This window comes from Neovison vison, chromosome 5, assembly GCF_020171115.1.
Source record: "Neovison vison isolate M4711 chromosome 5, ASM_NN_V1, whole genome shotgun sequence".
Classification (NCBI taxonomy): domain Eukaryota; kingdom Metazoa; phylum Chordata; class Mammalia; order Carnivora; family Mustelidae; genus Neogale; species Neogale vison.
In genome coordinates, this window is record NC_058095.1 from 65,786,819 (window position 1) to 65,807,377 (window position 20,559).

General features: G+C 42.3%; 1 protein-coding gene across 8 annotated transcripts in view; it reads left to right on the plus strand.

Moving 5' to 3' along the window:
• The window catches only part of LOC122906808 (A-kinase anchor protein 10, mitochondrial-like), a 52,825-nt gene that overhangs the window by 29,337 nt on the left and 2,929 nt on the right, over positions 1-20,559 (plus strand). Inside the window, exons 2-4 of one of the 8 annotated variants that reach the window (XR_006384618.1) lie at positions 6,728-7,734; positions 8,287-8,723; positions 19,719-19,898. The exons of 2 other annotated variants lie outside the window; for them this stretch is intronic. The gene's annotated coding sequence lies outside the window, so the exon portion shown is untranslated. Of the gene's footprint in view, positions 1-6,727; positions 7,892-8,286; positions 8,724-12,525; positions 14,424-19,718; positions 19,899-20,559 lie in introns of those variants that run through there. 5 more of the 8 variants (XR_006384616.1, XR_006384614.1, XR_006384619.1 and 2 more) reach the window with 5 other exon arrangements.

A 20,559-nucleotide genomic window follows, 5' to 3' on the forward strand; every position in this document is an offset into this window, starting at 1 on the left:
AATCTGCTGTCTGATTTATATAGCTACTTCAGTTTAATCTGATTGATATTTATGTGGTATATCTTTTAACATGATTACTCACATTATAATATATAATTACTCCTGCTTGTTAATATAACATATGTAATGATACTAAGTATAATTATTAATGTATTTGGATTTAGGTCTCCCATTTATTTTTTTTTCTTTATTCCCTTTGTTTCCCATCCTTTGGTTTTTCTATTCTCTTCTTTATTTTGGATTGTTTGATGTTTTCCTTTTTCTAGCAATTTATGAATTTTTTAAAAAGATTACTTATTTGAGAGGAGAGAGAGCACACAGAAGCTGTGGGGAAGAAGCAGAGTCTCTGCTGAGCAGGGAGCCTGACATGGGGCTTGATCCCAGGACCCTGAGATCGTGACCCGAGCCAAAAGCAGATACCCAACTGACTGAGCCACCTAGACCCCTATGATTTCTTGATTTTTATCTCTCTCTATAGGTTTTTTAGTGGTTTCTCTAGGGATTACAATATACATGCCTACACAGTCTACTTAAAATTAGCATTTTATCATGTTAAGTGGGATGTAGAGTATGCCACCTAGGTCCCTTTTCCTTCCTGCTCACATGTTATAGTTTGTCATCTATTTTCCTTGAAAACCCCCACAATTTAAAGAACTTAGAAGAAGAATTGCTGATTACATTTAAACCAGATATTTGCTGTAGCTGTTACTGTTCCTTTGTTCCTGAAGTTTGGTTATTATTTCTGGTACCATTTTACCAGTGTCTCAAGAATTCGTTTAGCACTTTTTTTTAGAGCAAGACTGCTATCAGATAATTTTCTCAGTTATTTTCCATCTGAGACTTCTCCTTATTTTGAATTTTTGCTTGATAGAGAATTCTACGTTGGTAGTTCTTTTTTTTTTTTTTACCACTTTGAAAACTGTGTTTCACTGCCTCTGGCCTCTGTGGTTTCTGGTAGAAATCTGCAATCTTGGAATCATTATTACTCTGTATTTAATATCTTTTTTTATAGCTATTTTTGAGATATTTTCCTTGTCTTTAATGTTCAGCAATTTGGTTATAGTGTTCAGGTATGGATTTCTTTGAGTGTCTTCCTATTTGAGGCTTACTAAGCTTTTTGATTTTAGAAGTTTGGTTTTTGCTCTGTTGAGGGTGAATATTCAGCCGTTGTTCTTCACATTCTCGGGAGCACTGTACTTTTTTCCTTTTTTTCTGGGACTTTAATGATGGAAATGCTGTATCCTTGTCATTGTCCTGCAGGTCCTTGAGGTTCTGTACTTTTTCTAAATTTTTTTTCCTATTGTTTAGCTTGGAAAATTTCTAATTCATATTATCTCTGGGTTCACTGATTCTTTCCTCTGTCGTTTCATCATGCTTTGAGTCTTTCCAGTGAATTTTAGGTTTGGGTTATTATTATTGTTATTATTATTGTTTGGTTTTAATGTGTGTGAACATGCAGTTGGGGGAAGGGAGGGGTGGAGGGAGAGGGAGAGAGAGAATCTCAGGCAGACTCCACGCTCAGCGCAGAACCCAATGCAAGGTCAATCCCACTTCCCTGAGATTATGATCTGAGCTGAAATTATGAGCTAGACACCTAACCAACTGAGTCACCCAGGCACCGCTATAGTAGCTTCTTAAAAAACAACAGCAACAACGACTTTGTTCTATAATTCCAGCATCTGTATCATGCTTATCTTTTCCCTTTGTGAGATCATGGGGTTTTCTGGGGTTTTGAAAGGCTGTTAATTTTGGATTGTATTATGGACAGTTTGACTTCAGTGATTGTGGGTCATGTTTAAATCCTGTAGAAAATGGTGAATTTTTGCTTTAGCAAGAAATTTGCCTGGTTAGGGTCAGGCTACAAGTTCCAACTAGCATGCTGTAAGCTGTGGTTGAAGAGTCCATTCATTTTTTGGATTTTACTTGTATGATAAGTCTGCAAGCATCCTGTCTGGAAAGGTCATAGTTTAGTTCTCAGATCCTTTGGTATGCTCTCACAGTCAAGTCCATGCATGCCCAGCTCATGTATGAGCTCAGGAGCACACATACAACTTGGTAAGCTTTTCACGAACCTCCCGTTCTGCAGTCTCCCTAATGGCTTCTGGCGCCTGGGGGAGCCCACCTTCTGGTTGTTTGGCTAAAAAGTTGGGGCTTTACTTTCCATGACTATGTCCGCCTCTGGCCAAGCAGTGAGAGGACAGAGGATCCCTGAACTAGGGATTCTCCTCTTCCTAGTGGGACCACGGTTTCTTTGTAGAGCTTTAGGAGCCTGCCTGTGTGCTGCCGCCATTGCCCGCATTGCTAGCCTGGTGTTCCCTGGGGACGCGGACTAGCGTGAAAGGGATGAAACAAGAGTACAGGAAATTGGCTCACTCTCTCTTATCTATAAAAGTCCCCTTTCTGCTCCTTAGACCAGAAGTAGAAGACTTCTCTGGAGCTTTTCTTGGTGCATCTGGTGTTCATTGTCAGCTTTTGAGTCCAGGCTAGGAGATCCCGGAGGAACAGAAAGTGGGGAACTTGACCCTGGTGTAGTGGTGCTTTGAGTTCTGGTTTCCTTTCTCTATCTGCCTGCTACACCATTTACTTTTTCAGGTCCTCAGATAAACTTGTCCAGTGTTTTTAGTTGCATTCTGTGGAAGATTGGGTGGTGTGTGCTTATTTCATCTTGACCTACTCCTTAGGATTTCAAATCAAGTCACAGCGTGTGGATTTTCTGTTTTCCCCTTAAAAGCAAATACATTGGGAAGATAGTGGCTTAACATCTGCCTCTGTGGTTCCTATTATAATTATTTTCATTGTATTAAAGCCTCTTGAGTGGTGCCTGGGTGGCTCAGTGGGTTAAGCCTCTGCCTTCGGCTCAGGTCATCATCTCAGGGTCCTGGGATCGAGTCCTGCATCAGGCTCTCTGTTCAGTGGGGAGCCTGCTCCCCCCCCCCGCCTGCCTCTCTGCCTACTTGTGATCTCTGTCAAATAAATAAATAAAATCTTTTAAAAACAAAAACAAAACAAAACAAAAAACCTCTTGAGCTACAGAACGTGGCCATCTGTCAGCACCGCTTATGATTGTATTTAGAATGTTTCTGGAGCATAGAAATGCCTACTCTCCTCGTTCTGGTTCCAGCTCTCATTTTTCGTAGCGTGGAAACGCTTTTTCTTTGAAAACCTTTTTGCATTTGCCTGTATCACTCTCAGGTAGCCTAGGGTTTTCTTAATAGGTCCTTTTTACCAAAAAGAATTTGGAATGGCCTATTGGCTTTTGTAGCTAAAGATTGAGATTAAGAGGGGATGCCTGGGTGGCGCAGTTGGTTGGACGACTGCCTTCGGCTCAGGGCGTGATCCTGGAGTCCCGGGATCGAGTCCCACATCAGGCTCCCAGCTCCATGGGGAGTCTGCTTCGCTCTCTGACCTTCTCCTCGCTCATGCTCTCTCTCACACTCTCTCTCTCTCAAATAAATAAAATCTTAAAAAAAAAAAGATTGAGATTAAGAGCTCAGAGTTGATGTGTAATTTCTTCTGAGTAACTTCTTCTTTAGGATATACTGCAATTTTGTATTTCCATTTAAATAGATACTGAGTTTGTTTTAGGATTTTTATGCAAAGAGGTGGAGGTTAACAAGAGCTGATCTTAATAAATGTGTTAATTTTGCTAATACACATTCTCCTTAATAGCCACTCGGAGTGACTTTAAGAATAGGCTTGCACGTTCCTTGTGCTGAAGCCCACTTCCCTTATTAATTTATTAAAATGTTTAAAATATATTAAATATATATTATATATAAAATATATATATTAATGTCTTTTTATTTATTTATTTATTTATTTATTTATTATATTTTGGGGCACCCAGGTGGCTCAGTTGGTTGAGCAGCTCAGGTCATGATCCTGGAGTTTGGGGATCAAGTTCCACATCCGGCTCCTTGTTCAACAGGGGGTCTACTTCTCCCTCTGACCTTCCCCCTCTCATGCTTGCTTGCTCTCACTCACTCTCTCTCTCAAATAAATTTTAAAAAATTATTTATATAATAAAATAGAAATATTTTATATAGTAAAAATATATAAAAAATAAAAATATATAAAATAAATAAATATATAAATATAACTTATTAATTTAATTTTAATGATTTATAATAAAATAATTTATTGATTTAATAATTTGATTTATTAATTTAATTTTATATAGATAATATAAAATATAAAATAATTTATTGATTTATTAATTTAATTTTATATAAATATTATATTATAAAATATATATTATTTATTTGAGAGACAGTGAATGAGAGCAAGAAAAAATACATACATATATATATATATATATATATATTTTTTTTTTTTTTTTTTGAGAGAGAGAGAGAGATGGAAAGAGCCTGAGAGGGGAGAGGAGAGAGTCAGAGGTAGAATCAGACTCCCCACTAAGCAGGGAGGCCAGCTTGGGGCTCTATCCCAGGACTCTGGGATCATGATCTGATCTGAAGGCAGACACTTAACTGACTGAGCCACCTCCGTGCCCCAGTGTCCTTTTAATCTTAAATGAAAACTGAATTCTCCTGATCCAAAAGAAGGATGTAACCACATTCAGTGTTTCTGAAATGAAATATAGTTAATATTTTATTTAAAGGTGTCAAAACTTCTTTCGGTGAGTTTAATCGCCCAGAAAATAAATGCATTAGTGTCTGTACAACTTCTTACAGCATTTGTCTGGGATTGGCACCTGTTTTTAGTGGTGGAAAAGCAAGAACTGAGAAACAACCCAAGTTCTGATTTTTAGGCTTTTTGATAGTTTTCAACAAAACTAGTGTCTTTGTTCTGATTAACAATTTGCTCATAGTGGCTATACAATAAATGTTTGTGAGAGAGTGAAATTAGATTGGATTATGTTATATCTGATTAAAGTCGGAATAGTTCGCCCAGATCTTCACAATGGATACCTTTCATCTAGGCCCTGGTTGTAGAGAGCATTAATTTACACATAAGCACAACTTCCCTTCCCCAAAACATATCTTTTTATAGCTCTGGATATTAGAGGCAGTACTGGTGCTGATATCAGACCTGAGCTTTTGTCCTAACTCTTGCACTTTCCCTTTTTTCTTTGAATTCTTTTGTCTTTTTTTTTGATGTATTAAGAAAAGATACATGAACTCTACCTTCTTAACAAATTTTTAAATATGTGGTACGATGCTGTTATACATACAGTGTTGTATAGCAGATCTCTAGAACTTAGTCATTTTGGGTATCTGAAACTTTATACCTGTTAACAGTTGCTCTCTGTATCTTCCTCCATCCCCTACAGTTACTGTTGTTTTCTGCTTCTGTGAGGTTGACTGTTAGATACTGCATATAAGTGGAATCCTGCAGGATTTGTCATTCTGTGACTAACTTATTTTATTTAGCATAATGTCCTCAAGGTTCATTCATGTGGTCACATATGGCAGTAATTCCTTCTTTTTATGGCTGAACAATATTCCGTTGTGTGTCTGTACCACATTTTGTTTATATGTGTTATCTGTCCATGGACATTTGGTTGTTTATATATCTTGGCAATTGTGAATAATGCTGCAATGAAATGGAAGTACAGATATCTCTTGAAGATCCTGATTTCAGGTTTTTTGTTTTTTGTTTGTTTGTTTGTTGATAAATACCCAGAAGTAGCATTCCTAAATGGTGTAAGTGTTACTTTTTTTTGAGGAGTCTTCATTCTGTTTTCCACAGTGGTCACACCATTTTACATTCTTACCAACAGTGCATGAGGGCTCCAATTTCTCCACATCTTGCTAACTCTTGTTAATTTTTTTTTTTTTTGGTAATGATCATCCTAACAGGTATGAGATTATTGATATCTCATTGTGGTTCTGTTCTTTTGGTCTGTATGTCTGTCTTTATGCTAGTACTTTATGCTAGTACCATACTGTTTTCATTATTGTAGCTTTATAATGTTTTTGAAATCAGGAGGTTTAATGCCTCTGGCTTTGTTCTTCTTTCTCAAAGTTCTTTGACTATTCAGGTCCTTTGTGATGCCTTAGGAATTTTAGGATTTTTTTTCTATTTGTGTTAAAAAATACCACTGACATTTTGATAGGGGTTGTGTTGAGTCTGTAGATTGTTTTGGGAAGTGACATCTTAACAATATTAAGTCTTCCATTTCACGAACACAGGATGTTTTTCCATCTATTTGTGCCCTCTAATTTCTTAAAGCAATGTGTTACAGTTTTAAGTGTATAGATATTTCACTGCCTTGGTTAAATCAATTCTTAAGTATTTTGTTCTTTGTGTTTCTATTGTAAGTGGATTTGCTTGCTTAATTTCCTTTTTTTTTAAGATTTTATTTATTTATAATCGACTGAGCCCCCACCCAGGTTCTCTTCCAGATCCTTAAAATGGATGTAGGATCGAAACTTCATAGGATTGTAGTCAAGATTAGTTTCAAAAATAACAAGAAGAGCCCTTATAAAACTGTCTGCTGTGGGGTGCCTGGGTGGCTCAGTCGGTTAAGTGTCTGCCTTCAGCTCAGGTCATGATCCCAGGGTCCTGGGATCGAGCCCCACATCAGGCTCTCAGCTCAACAGGAAGCCTGCTTCTCCCTCTCCCACTCCCCCTGCCTGTGTCCCCTCTCTCACTGTGTCTCTCTCTGTCAAATAAATTAAATCCTGAAAAAAGAGTCTGCTGTATGATAGCTCTTCCATAAGGAACTCACTTTTCACCACCATTAACCCTCCATTCTCTTCCCCAGCAGCTATGTACGGGTCTGGCACATGGATGGATACGACGGTCTCTTTAAGTTGTGCCCAGTCTTCTGTTATTATACTGCACACTTGTGGGATAAATTATGATGGATTCCGCCAAGTTGCCCTCAGAGAAGTTTTTCAATCTTTTTTTTTTTTTTTTTAAGTTTTTCGATCTTATACTCCTCCCAACTTGCCCCATGTGAGGGACCAGCTCCCCCCACGTTCATAAGAGCATCTGCAGAGTTTCACAGAGCAACACGATTCTGTCCACACCCTGGGGCTCCGGCACTCCAAACAGACTATTTTTAGTAAGGAAAAAAATTTTTTTTTTTTTTTTAAGGCGAAACGGCACTTCTGTATTTTTGGATGTGCTTCCTAAGAAAATAAGACGTAATAACAAAGCAATCTGTTCTAAGGAATTTTGTTCCCTGACCAAGTTTAATTTATATGAGATAATCTTCAACCCGATCTTAACCTCTCCCTCCCGGAAAGACTGAATTCAGTCTCTAAAATCATCAGCTTCTATGGCTAGACTATTTCTTTTTCCCAGATGAACATTTCATGCACAAAAGAATGGAAAAAAATACTCAGTGCTGATTTCACTTGGGACTGTTATTATCTAAATAGACTTGCATGCTGTCCTGGGAGATCGAGTGGTAACAGCAGCGAACATCAAGGCCTCGTCTCTCTTAATGATGGCAAGATAATGGCTTTCGGTGTTGGATGGTGCCAGCTACAATGCCAGCTGCTGGCATATTTATCTAGGGAGGGCTTCCGGCAGGACAAAGGATCCACAGGGAGGAGAAAGGACAAAGACACTTTAAATCCACCTCAGTTCACAGCAGGAGGAAACACTCTTCCATTTAATTTTGAAAATTATGCTTTTACTTCCTGAAGCCAGCAGGACATCTAGTGTCTCTATACATAAAAAAATTGTGTGTGCCGGCAATGTTGGAATGCAGGTGATTTCCTTCAAATGATCCCCTACAACCAGAAGACTCAGCTAACTCAGGTTAGGAGCCCTTAATTGCAACCCTAATGCTGTCTCTAAAAGCACCCCCCCTCATTTTCTCCTGCATTTTGTACAAATTCAGCAGGCTGGGGCACCTGGGTGGGTCAGTTGGTTAAGCGTCTGACTTCTGCTTGGGTCATGATCTCAGGGTTCTGGGATGGGACATCTAAGGTGGGCTCCCTGCTCACTGGGGAGTCTGCTTCTCCCTCTGCTCCCACCCCTACCCCCGACTTGGCAGGCATGCACACACACGCACGCGCACACACACACTCTCTCTCTCTCTCTCAAGTGAATAAATAGTCTTAAAAAAAAGAGGCAATTCAGTAGGTTGGAACAGGTAGGACGGAGATCCCTCAGCCTGCAGGGTTGCCGAGCTGAGCCCTCCTCTTGGGATTTTGGGTTACTGTGTACACCTCACAGCCAGGCCTCTGAGCAGTGTCTTAGGGGGGTCTCTACTCTCCCTCCCAAACCCACGCCCAGCCCCCACTCCAACCCTTCCCCAATCTGTTACCCTCCATCTCCAGTTTCAACACAGACCTTTCTGACTTACAGAGCTCGAGAGCCCAAATTGGTGAACACAACACTTTCCTCTTCCTTAGTGACAAGGAGGACTGACCGAGTCTCCAGTTTCTAGTAGGTGGCGGTGATATGGGGGATGGGGTGTGGTCTACATTCCATTCCTCTGAGAAAAGGGAGGAGAAATCAAACAGCTAAATAGTCGCGTTAGAAAAGGCTGACCTCCCACACTGGCGACAGATATGGGTCTAATTCAGTCAGCTACAAGGCTGTTACAGGTTTTGAAGACATGGTGGCAAGCCCCCCCCCCGCCCACCCCCAAGCCATTGCTGCAGTGTCGCTGGTGCGAGTTCACCCACAAGGAAGAAGGATGGATGCCAAAAGCAGAATGGGAGACACACAGATGAACCTGAGGACATTACATAAGGAGACATAAACCTGACAAGAAGGCTGGATGATTCCACTCACGTGAGGTACCTCTAGGAGGCAAATGCATGGGGACGGAAGTAGAATGGAGCGTACCAGGGGCTGGGAGGTAGGGAATTAGTGCTTCATTATACAGGGATTCTGTTGGGAAAAGATGAAACAGTTCTGAGGATGGACCCTGGTAACAGCTACACGCCAATGTGGAGGGAGCTGTACAATTACCAATGGTTAAAATGGTCAATTTCACAGTCTACTTTACCCCAATAAAAAGCAAAAGATATCAAGGCAGACAGGAATGACAACAGAGCCGAAGGGACAGATCCCTGCCCATCTTCCCACAACATGGATAAAAGCAGTTAAGTGGATTTCATTTGACGATGGGTGCAGGGCCCCCCCACCCCCGTAATTCAGAGTACTTTCAAGAATATCCTGTTCTGCTTAGCAAATTGCTAGGTGACTTCCCCAATCTGAGTGAAAAGTTTCCAGTGATTTCTTTAAACCACTGTTTGGTAGTTCTGCTTGGCTGTGCTACTGTCACTGTTTTGTCCTGGGAACCCCCCGTGTCCTGGGGGCTCTGCCCCCATCCTGCAGATGCAGTCCAGCCCCAGCTGGTGGTTGCGTGACAGGAAATCTGATGCAGTCAGGCGGGGCCACATCTGACCCTTCTGTCCCCACCTTGGCTTTCTTATCACCAGAACCATCCCAGGTTGTCTGGCCCGCCCTGACCCAGGTCTTCCTGGGTCCCTCTGACTCTGGGCGTGAGGCTGGCTTTGGACGGCTCACAGGGTGAGTCACTTGTCTTCCTCGCCCCTTGCTCGGATTCCACCTCTGATGTTGAGACCCTGGCGGGGCTCACTGACCTGGTCCTCGTTATTTCAACTGGCTTTTCTAGCCCTGCCTCAGAAAACTTTGATTTTGATGGGAAAAGGTCTACTTAGTCAACTCAAAAAAAACTTTTTAAAGGTTTTTTTACTTATTTGACACAGAGATAGCACAAGTAGGCAGAGTGGCAGGCAGAGGGAGAGGAGAACCAGGCTCTCCACTGAGCAGGGAGCCGGATGCGGGGCTCCATCCCAGGACCCTGAGATCAGGACCTGAGCTGAAGGCAGTTGCTTAACTAACTGAGCTACCCAGGTGTCCCTATTCTACTCAAAATTGATTAGCTCTGATTTTAGCTTTAGTTTTCACATGATTATCAGACTATGCTACTCAGATTCTCGGGCCTATTCCACCTTTTCAACTTATAGGCCTAAATGACATTCATGGTTAGGTGACTGCAAATCAGGAAAGGGAAATCTAATAAGAAAAGTATACTGAAAATGTAAGAGGAAAAGAATAAGAGTAAATGCATGCAAAAAAGCCACAAGAAACCATGAATGGGCTCTCTATTAGAATTTCAGATTATAGATAAAGCTACACTGTAAGAAATATACTTAAGGCATATGAATACAAAAATCAAGAATAAAGGAATTATAAAAATATATCACACAAATAAAAGCTAGGCCGAAATGGGAAGAGTATGTTAGCATCATAAAATGAAATCTTTCAGGTCTGAAGGCTCAATTAAAAGAAAAGGTAAGCTTATTAAAAGACACAAGAGCTATGAACCCTTAAGTTTGGTATCCAGAATATCTAAGGAAAAACTCTTAGAAACCAAAGATTTTGACAGAAACCTCAATCAGAGTAAGAGACTTCAACACACCTCACTCAGAATTCCACAGATCCACCGGCCACATGGTGAAGGTCACCCTCCAGCGCCCACAAAAGGCAGCTCGGGGCCATTCACAAGATTCCCTTAAGAACTACTTGGGGGGGGGGGGCACTTGAAATATATGTGCTAAAAGCTCCTTGCTGAGGACCTTGATCAAAGGAAAAGAGCCTTCAGTCCCAAGGAAAATGTAAGACTCCACTTCCGGGGAACAGGAGATTGTAACTTCCAAATGAGAGGTTTCCCGATGCAATTTCAAAACACTGTGGGTTCTCATTTGTCAGAAGGAGTGTCAGAGTCTTGTACGGCTCTGTCCTATATCCCAGAGTATAGTATGTTCCTTCCGGCCAAAAACTGTCACCAACCTCTACTGGAGAAGGCAGAAAAATACCTATTGCATTTTTTGATCGTGTATAAATGATACTGGGTTTCACTGCTTGCTGATATCTTAACAAAAAACCACGTCTTATTAACAAAAATCATTTATCCCTAAGCCAGGTGACAGGAAGCCAAATGTCCCCTTGTTACCAACAGAGTATCAAAAATATGCTTTAGAGGGGTGGCTCAGTGGGTTAAGCCTCTGCCTTTGGCTCAGGTCATGATCTCAGGGTCCTGGGATCCAGTCCCACATCGGGCTCTCTGCTCAGCGGAGAGCCTGCTTCCCTTCCTCTCTCTCTCTGCCTGCCTCTCTACCTACTTGTGATCCCTGTGTCTGTGTCAAATAAATAAAAATCTTTAAAAGAGGGACGCCTGGGTGGCTCAGTTGGTTAAGCAGCTGCCAGGTCATGATCCGAGCGTCCTGGGATCGAGTCCCACATCAGGCTCCTTGCTCCGCAGGGAGCCTGCTTCTCCCTCTTCTACTCTGCCTGCCTGTGAGCTTGTGCTCTCTCTCTCTCTGTCTCTGACAAATAAATAAATAAAATCTTTAAAAAGAAATCTTTAAAAGAACTCCCTTCAATTGGGTGCTCTATGCAACTGATGAATCACTAAATTCTAGCCCAGAAACCAATAATACAATATATGTTAACTAAATTTTAAAAAACCATAAAAACAACAACAAAAATAAATTTCTAAAATGTGCTTCAGGGGAGCCTAGGTGGCTCAGTAGGTTAAGTGGCTGCCTTCGGCTCAGGTCATGAGTCCTGGCACCCAGGGTCCTAGGACCCAGTCCTGTGTCAGGCTCCCTACTCAGTGGGGAGCCTGCTTCTCCCTCTGCCTGCTCCTCCCTTCCCCTTGATCCCTCCTCCCTCCCCCTGCTGGTGCTCGAGCTCTTGCTCTCTATCTGTCAAATAAATAAAACCTGAAAAAAAAAATACGCTTCATATTAAAGAATGACCAGAATTAACAGTAGCGATTTTCCCCCAGGAATAGTATACCATGTTACAATAAGTTAAGATTTTGCCTCCAGGAATGTAAGAATGTTTCTCTCATGAGGAAATATGCTCCACAATGTAATACACCTTTATGTTAATTATATAAATGGGTTGAAAGAGAAAACAGCTTATGTCTTGATCAACAAATGCCAAAAAGAATTTTAATACAATTTTTACCTATTTCTGGATTAAAGAAAAAAATCTTAGTGAATGCAGAACAGAACTAAGCTTCCTTCAACTGAGATAGTATTTACTAGGAAACAATACAAAAATATATTTAAAGGTGCGATACTACTGTGAAAGGAAAACAGGACAAGAATTTCCAACATCAACAGTAGTATTCAACATTTCCTGGATTTTCATGAATTCAATAAAAAATAAAGTACAAGAAGTATACATATTGGAAATAAGAGAAAAAATTTAAGAATTATTTGCAACAAAGGCACCTGAGTGGCTCATTAAGCATCTGCCCTCTGCTCAGGTCATGATCTCTAGGTCCTGGGATTGAGCCCCACACTGGGGATCCCGTCTGGCTCAGCAGAGAGTCTGCTTCTCCCTCTCCCTCTGCCTCTCCCCCTGCTTGTGTGTTCTTTGTCTCCCTCACTCTCAAATGAATAAATAAAATCTTTTAAAAAAAGGAATTATTTGCAACAGTTTGCTTCAACAACTCTAGAAAATCAACAAACAGAATCAAATAACAAAAAGCGTCAAGATGGAAAAATTGTTATCCGTCACAATGATAGCTAACAGGAACCCCTCCTTTCATAGGGCATACTGCACAGAACTTTCTTCTTTTTCTGCACATGAGCCGTGTGAGATGAAGAACCAGACCATGAGTCAGTGGAAGACTAGAATGTCACACATCTCCTGAATTCCTGTTTACACCAGGGTCTACCAAATACTTGAACAGAGTGCTAAGTCAATGATAAACAAATGGCCATCCACTCAGAAAAAAAGTTACAGTTCTACATAGCAAAATAAACACAAACTGCAAAAAAGAAAGATTTAAATATTTTAACAAGGATGATCTGGAACCTGTGTGATGGGTATAAGCTAGTATTTTAATGTATGAAGAGCTCTGAGACTTCAAGGTGAAGAAAGCAGATTGAACACATGGGCTTATTTTCTTTCCCTCTTGAAGCCCCAAGAAGACCACAGAAACCAGAGCTTGCTTGTTCCCCCCAAAGGTATTAAGAAGAGCAAAAAAGGAAAGAGGAAAGGAAACAAAATTCTGGCACCTGAAAAGCAGACAGACAGAAGTAACTAACATAACAGAGCTAACAAAATGAAATCCCAAGCCAGCAGTGGAGATGGAGAAGAGCAAATATCCAACTTGATTTTAGTGCAAAATTTCCCAAAGGCTCAGGAAATGGGATGGCATGGGGCGTGCTTCAGGAGGTGAGAAGGGAGGTGGTTAAAACAGAGTTGGCTTGGAAGTCCGTCTACAAGGCCATTCGAGTCAAGTGAAGCCGAGGGAGTAAAACAGGGTCTCTCGACAGGGTGGATAGTGGGCATGACTCTTCTAGATTTAAAAACAAATTCTCAGTAAACTCAAAGCAAAGGCAAGCTTCCGTTAGTTAAGAGCATTTATCAGCAAATGACTGTGAAAATTAGTAAAGGGAATCCTTACTAAAGTGGAGCAGGAGAGATCGAGGGAAAGGCTGGAAGGCGGAGCCTACCACCCAATGTCAATTGCAGGAAAAATTGTCAATTGCAGAGGTCAGAAGAACCTTCAACAGGAAAGAATTGTCCATTACAGGATGGACACAGCATCTCCTGCAAGAAACCGACTACCCCTTCAACTCAGTCAGTGACAGAGAAGCTGTGGTCACCCTGAACTTTTGCTTTTTCTCCAATGGACTTTTGTTCAAAACAACTCCTCCCAACTTCCCCTTCTCCATAAAATAACGTTTCTCTCTTGATTTTTTTTGGACTTCTCTATGGTTTTGCTATAGTTTGCTTGTCCCAAATTGCAATTCTGTGTTTTCCTGAATAAACCCACTTTCTGCTGGTAAAATGACTATCTTACTTTTAAGGTTAACACAATATAAAAATGACATTTCATGGCGAGGCATGAGGGATTGCCCTGAAAACAGGGGAATCAAGGGGACTTTGCAGGGTGCACAGGCGGTCGACTGACCCTCCAATTCCCTGTGCTCCTCTCTGGTCCACTCCCCCAAACACTGGCTATCAGGCTGGCGCCTTCAGCCAGAAGATAGGGAGGTCCTTCTCCGGGGAATCTGACCAGCCCAACAGGACAGACCTGAAGACACAGATACCAGGCGTCCATCAAGGACATGACAGAGGCACAGCACTCTACAGTGATGACCACAGTCGCAAGCCTCACACATGAGCTTGGAGCCACTGGTCAGCTTTGGAGAGTCCCACACTTACATGAGAGCAACAGTTAAGGACCACTGCTTTTCTGATTAAATATCTAGCACACAGAGATCAAGCAATACCCACAAAACAAAGAAACCTGGAGGAAAGGACTTAGGCAGGGAAAAGATTTGGGGATAAAAGTGACATACAGTTCTGGGCAAGAGTAACAGAAGATATCCCATCTGTGAAACAAAACCAGAAATGCTATAAAAAATTCAGGGTCCGTGGGGTGCCTGGGGGGTCTCAGTCTTTGTGATTGCCTTCTGCTCAGGTGATGGTCCCAGGGTTCTGAGATCAAGCCTCGAGTTGGGCTCCCTGCCACCGGTGGGGAGTCTGTTTCTCTCTCTCCCAATGCCTCTCTCCCTTCTTATGGTCTCTCTCTCTCTCTCTCGCCCAGATGAATAAATAAAATCTTTAAAAAAAAATTCAGGGTCCAAAAGAGAACTCCTCGAATGGACAAACAGGATGGTGGACAGATACAATGGAGTATTATTCAGTCTTAGAAAGGAAAGAGATTCCTGACGCATGCTACCCCTGGATGAACCTTGAGAACATTCTTCTTGGTGAAATAAGACAGTCACAAAAGGACAAATACTGCACAGTTCCATTAACGTGAGGTACCTAGAGCCATCAAAACCACAGAGATAGAAGGTTGGCTGCTGGTGCTGGGGGAGAAAGCACAAGGAGTTACTGTTTAATGTGTACAGTTTCAGTATGGGAAGACTTGAGATTGACCGTGTAACAGTGCGACTATACCTAATATTGAACTTTTGGACACTTAAAATTGGTTAAGATGGTAAATTTTAATTTATGCATGTTTTACCACAGTTAAAGATTTTAAAAGATGAGTGAGGTGAAAAACTAGGATAGCAGAAATGAAACATTTAACAGATGTTAGAACATAAAGGAAGTCTCTGAGTAAACTGTGAAACAAAAAGATGGAAGAAAGGTGAAAAGATGTGATAATTAGGAGACCCGACTGGGAGGAATACCAGAAAAAGAAAACAGAAAGGAAGAAATTAGAAATCAGCAAAAAATAATTCAAGAATATAAGAACATGAGTTATCTTACTGAAAGAGTACAAGAAGTACCCAGCATTATAGAAAAAAAGAAAGATCCACATCAAGGCATATCACCCTAAAATGTTCGAAAGCTGATGTCAACCGGAAGCTCCTACAAGATATTGGAGGAAATAAAAGGTCACCTATGAAGGACCAGGATTATTTGTTCTTACTGCAACACTGGAAACTAGAAGACAGTGGAGCAAAGCCTACAAAATAATGAACAAAATTTTATGACCTAAAATTGTATACCTAATTAAACTATCATGTGTTAGAGTCAAATAAAGATACAAGGTCATAACAAAAAATTTTTGCAAGGTCATAAAATTTTACCTTCCATGAACCCTTCCTCAGAAAGATACTAGAGGAATGAAAACAAGAGAGGAGGGATGCCTGGGTGGCTCAGTTGGTTGGGTGGCTGCCTTTGGCTCAGGTCCTTTGTACAGGCTCCTTGCTCAGCGGGGAGCCTGCTTCTCCCTCTGCCTCTGCCTGCCATTCTATCTGCTTGTGCTCACTCTCTCTGACAAATAAATAAATAAAATTAAAAAAAAGAAAAGAAAACAAGAGAGGAATGGAGGAAAGGAACAGAAGACCAAAAAAAGAGGGACACCTGGGTGGCTCAGTCAGTTAAGTGCCTGACTCTTGATTTTAGATCAGGTCGTGATCTCAGGCTCATGAGATCGAGCCCTGCACTGGGCTTCACACTGGGCATGGATCCTACTTAAGATTCTCTCCTTCTCCTTCTACCCCTCCCCAACTGCTGGACTGTACACACACACACACACACACACACACACACTGCACGCTCTCTCTCTCTCTAAAAAAGAAGAAGCAAAGGTAGAATGGTCAAGACCCCGGTGTGAGAGCTGTGCACCAGGCACAGAGAACAAGCCATGTTGGAGGAGGTCAGGAGGCTCCAGGAGAGTTCCTCAGCTCCTTGACGGAATCTTTTAGCAGAATCTTTGACTGCATGATGTAAGGGGCTATTTCCTACACATTTGGAATGAATTAGTGATTATTACATAAAAGAAACTAAAGCAAACAATGAAACAAAAAGATGATTATGAGAAAAACAAAAGGTTGTACAGAAAAGAAAAAGTAACAGTGTTCTGCACCATGACACGGCTTATCTGGAAATAACATATTCTCTAAATGTAAACTGCAAATATGCACAACTACACTGGGAGAATGGGAAGACAGGAAGTATGGGGGAGGAGGTGAAAAGGAGATAAACGCTAGTCTTTCCCAGTAGGAGATCAAGATACAAAATCCAAAATAAAGAACAAGAAACAGCAGGATAAGCAGACTATTTAGCAACGAGGAGGTAATTGCAAAGGAATGATCAGTTCAGTGGGATGAAAACAGCTGACCCTAAGAGAGGAAGACAGAACTTGATGAGACTTGATGAGACTCGTTAAGGATCTTTTGTACATTGCTAGGACTGAAGTGAGTCCCCCCACAAAGCCGTGGGTTGAAGCCTCAGCCCCAGTGTGATGGTATCTCCAGGTGGGGACTTTGGGAGGTGACTGGCTTTAGATAAGATGGGGGCGGGGTCCTCCTGCTGAGATTACTGTCCTTTGTTAACTCAGGGAGCATCCCCTCCCCCCTTACCACATCCAAAGCCATGTGAGATAAGTATTTGTTGTGTAAGCCCTAAGTTTGTGGGACTCTGTGACAGCAGCCCAAGCAGGCTAAGACTTAGATCTTCCATTATGGACACGTGTAACTTTGATAAAAATACAACAAAAAGATTGATAAAAATACAATAAAAAGAGCTCTTAAAAAAACACGTGACTAGAAAAGCTGCAAAGCAGCTGTACTAGTATTTCACAGAAGACGTGTTTCATTTCATACATAAATGGCCAACAAACTGATAAAGGTGCTCGCTCAACTTGCATCCATAAGGAAAAATTAAAAGGGATGCCATTTTCTCCTCTTGGACCAGGAAAGATGAAGAGAGTATCTATACCCAACAGCAGAGAAGGCAGGAGGAAACCGGCACATTGGTTCAGAGACAGAAGCCCGAATAATCCTGCTGAAATCCATAGTGCAACGTACCCTTACATTAAGGAATGTTACTTTTCAGGAGTTTGGTTCACAGAAATCTAGCGCGGGTCTAGAAAGGTGTGGTCAATGAGGTTCATTGCCACGGCACTGTTTTTATTTTACTGGGGTAAGATTCCTGTAACACAAAGGTCACCCCTGAAACCACTTTCAAGCGTGGCGTTTTGCAGCTTCTAGAACATTCACTGTGTTTGGCAGCTGTTGCCACACTCCAGGTCCAGACCATTTTCATCATGCTAACAGGAAACCCTGCACCTGCTAAGCTGTCCTTCCCCATGCCCCCTGACCCCTCCAAGGCCCTGGCAAACACTAACCTTTTGTTTCTGTGGATTTTCCTGTTCTGGGTATTTTGTATAAATGGAGTCACAGAAGATGTGACATTTTGCATCTGCCTTCTTCCACTTAAAATAAACGTTTTCAGGGTACATGTGTGTCCTAGCACTTCTTTCCACTTTTCGGCTGGGTAACAGTCCACCGTATGGATGTACACATGTTCTTTACCCATTCACCACCCAGTGGTTGTGCATTCTAGCTCTTTCCACCTTTCGGCTGCTGTGACGGTGCTGCTGGGAACATTCAGGTTTCAACACCTATTTTCCATGCTTCTGCATATATACACACAGGAGCGGGGTTGCTACTTTGTACGTGAATCTAAGTTTGACCTATCAAGGAGGCCAAACTGTTGACCACGTCGCTTTACCTTCCCAGCCGCAGCAATGTCATCACATCTGTGACCTGACTTGTCACGCTTTTCATTTGGTTATAGTACTTTTTGGCTCCAAAATTTGTTTGGTCCCTTTTCTTACGTTTTCCATCTCTGTGTTGATACTCTCATTTTGAGCACTCTGGATATCTATAGAACAGCTGGTTTCAAGTCTTCATAGGGCCCGTGTCTGTGGCTCCTTTGGGACGGTTCTATTTTATTTTATTTTTCTTATGAATGAGCCAAACTTCCTTGTTTCTCTGCATATCTGTAATTTTTTGTTGAAAACTGGCATTTTGAGTACCATTATTACTTTTAAAAATTTTGTTTATTGACTCTGAGAGAGATGGAGCATCACTGGGGGGCGGTTTGAAGAGGGGCAGAAGGAGAGGGAGAACAGGGCTGTGGAAAGAGCTAGCAAGCCCTCTCAAGGAATGCTGGCCGCCATCTGTAGGGCTATTGCTGAGCTGGGAAGCGGACGGAATGGGGGGTGGGGAGTTAAAACGGTGCAGAGCTCTCTCACAGAAACTCTGCAGCTTCTACCCTACTTCATTAAGCGTGCTCTTGCTTGTTACAAGTTTTTGACTAGATTCCAGGGCTATGAAGGGTCTGGTTCTGGATTTTGCCACCTTTCTTGTTGCTTTTATAGAGGGAGGGAGTCTTGGATTTCCTTAGTCCCCCATTTCACTGAGGCCCTCATGGTGCTATTCCTATGGGTGGGTAATGGGGATCCACACATCCAGATGTTGTGGACGGCGTTAAGCAACAATGTCCTACCCCCTCCAGGAGCTGGAAATTGGAAAGTGCATTTCTGAGACACCCCTGCTGCTCACGTTCAGTATGGGATTTAGGTTCAGATGGTCACCGGCCCTTGCAGGTGATGCACTCAGAACTGAGTCATCTGGAGAACAAGGCAAGGTCGGGGCATCCTCTGGTCTAGACTGCAGGACGAGCTTTGGTTCTGGAGCTAGCAACTCCAGTAGCAGGTTCCCAGTGGTGCCTCTTCCTGATCATGAAGGCTGCCTCCTTAGGGGCCAATTCAGACGCTGGGAGCTAGCCCTTGAATTCCAGCCTAGTATATGTCTCTTTCTTTCTTTCTTTTTGTTTTTTTAAGATTTTATTTATTTATTTGACAGACAGAGATCACACGTAGGCAGAGAGGCAGGCAGAGAGAGAGGGGGAAGCAGGACCCCTGGTGAGCAGAGAGCCTGATGTGGGGCTCAATCCCAGGACCCTGAGATCATGACCTGAGCCGAAGGCAGAGGCTTTAACCCACTGAGCCACCCAGGTGCCCCTTGTTCTTTCTTTTTAAAAAAGATTTACTTATTGGAGCACCGGGGTGGCTCAGCCGTTAAGCATCTGCCTTTGGCTCAGGTCATGATCTCAGGGTCCTGGGATGGAGCCCCTTGTGGGGCTCGCTACTCAGTGGGAAGCCTGCTTCTCCCTCTCCCACTCCCTCTCCTTGTGTTCCCTCTCTCACTATGTCTCTCTCTGTCAAATAAATAAAATATTCTTGAAAAAGAGATTTATTTAGTTAGTATTTGAGAGAGAGTGTGTGTGTGTGAACACTCTCAGACATAGGGAGAGAGAGAGAGAGAGAGAGAAAAGAATCTCCAGCAGGATCCCCAGTGAGAACGGAGCAGAATCCAAGAGTCAAGACACTTAACCGACTGAGCTACCCAGGTTAATACTCCTAACAATTCTGGCGGCAGTGTACCCTTACTGACTAAATTCCTTTCTGTTTAAAACAGCTGGAGTATATTCAGAGCCCTGAGAAATTCCCATGGAACGTGGCAAGCAACTGGAAGGTCCACCAACAGACCACTAGAAGGATTCCTGGGAGACTAAGGGGTCTGCTGGGCGTCCGCCTTCAGCTCAGGTCATGATCCCGGGGTCCTGGGATCGAGCCCCACATTAGGCTCCCTGCTCAGCGGGGAGACTGCTTTTCCCTCTGCCTCTTCTGCTCCCCCCGCTTGTGCTCTCTCTCAAATAAATAAATAAAGTCTTTAAGAAAAAACAGGCCACTAGATAAAGTATTGCTTATGCCTACAATGAAAATCCATGCAGGAGCTACAAATAATGAAACAGCTATATGAGTACTCCCAGAAGGAGGAACACAATATATCCATGGCAAGCACTCCTTGCATATCAACATATTAATTCTATTTTTGTAAAGCTTAAAGACATGTAATTGTATATTCAAGACAGTGGTGTTTTTTTTAATATTTATTTATTTGACAGAGATCACAAGGAGTCAGAGAGGCAGGCAGAGAGAGAAGAGGAAGCAGGATCCCTGGCGAGCAGAGAGCCCAATGTGGGGCTCAATCCCAGGACCCTGGGATCATGACCCGAGCCGAAGGCAGAGGCTTTAAACCACTGAGCCACCCAGGTGCCCTCAAGACCGTGGTTCTTAACCAGGGGTGATTCCTCCCCTCTCTCCCCTGGTGGGGGACATCTGTCAATTTCTGGAGACTTTTTTTTTAAGATTTTGTTTTTATTTATTTGATAGAGATCACAGTAGGAAGAGAGGCAGGCAGAAAGAGAGAGAGGAGGAAGCAGGCTCTCCGCTGAGCAGAGAGCCCAATGCAGAGG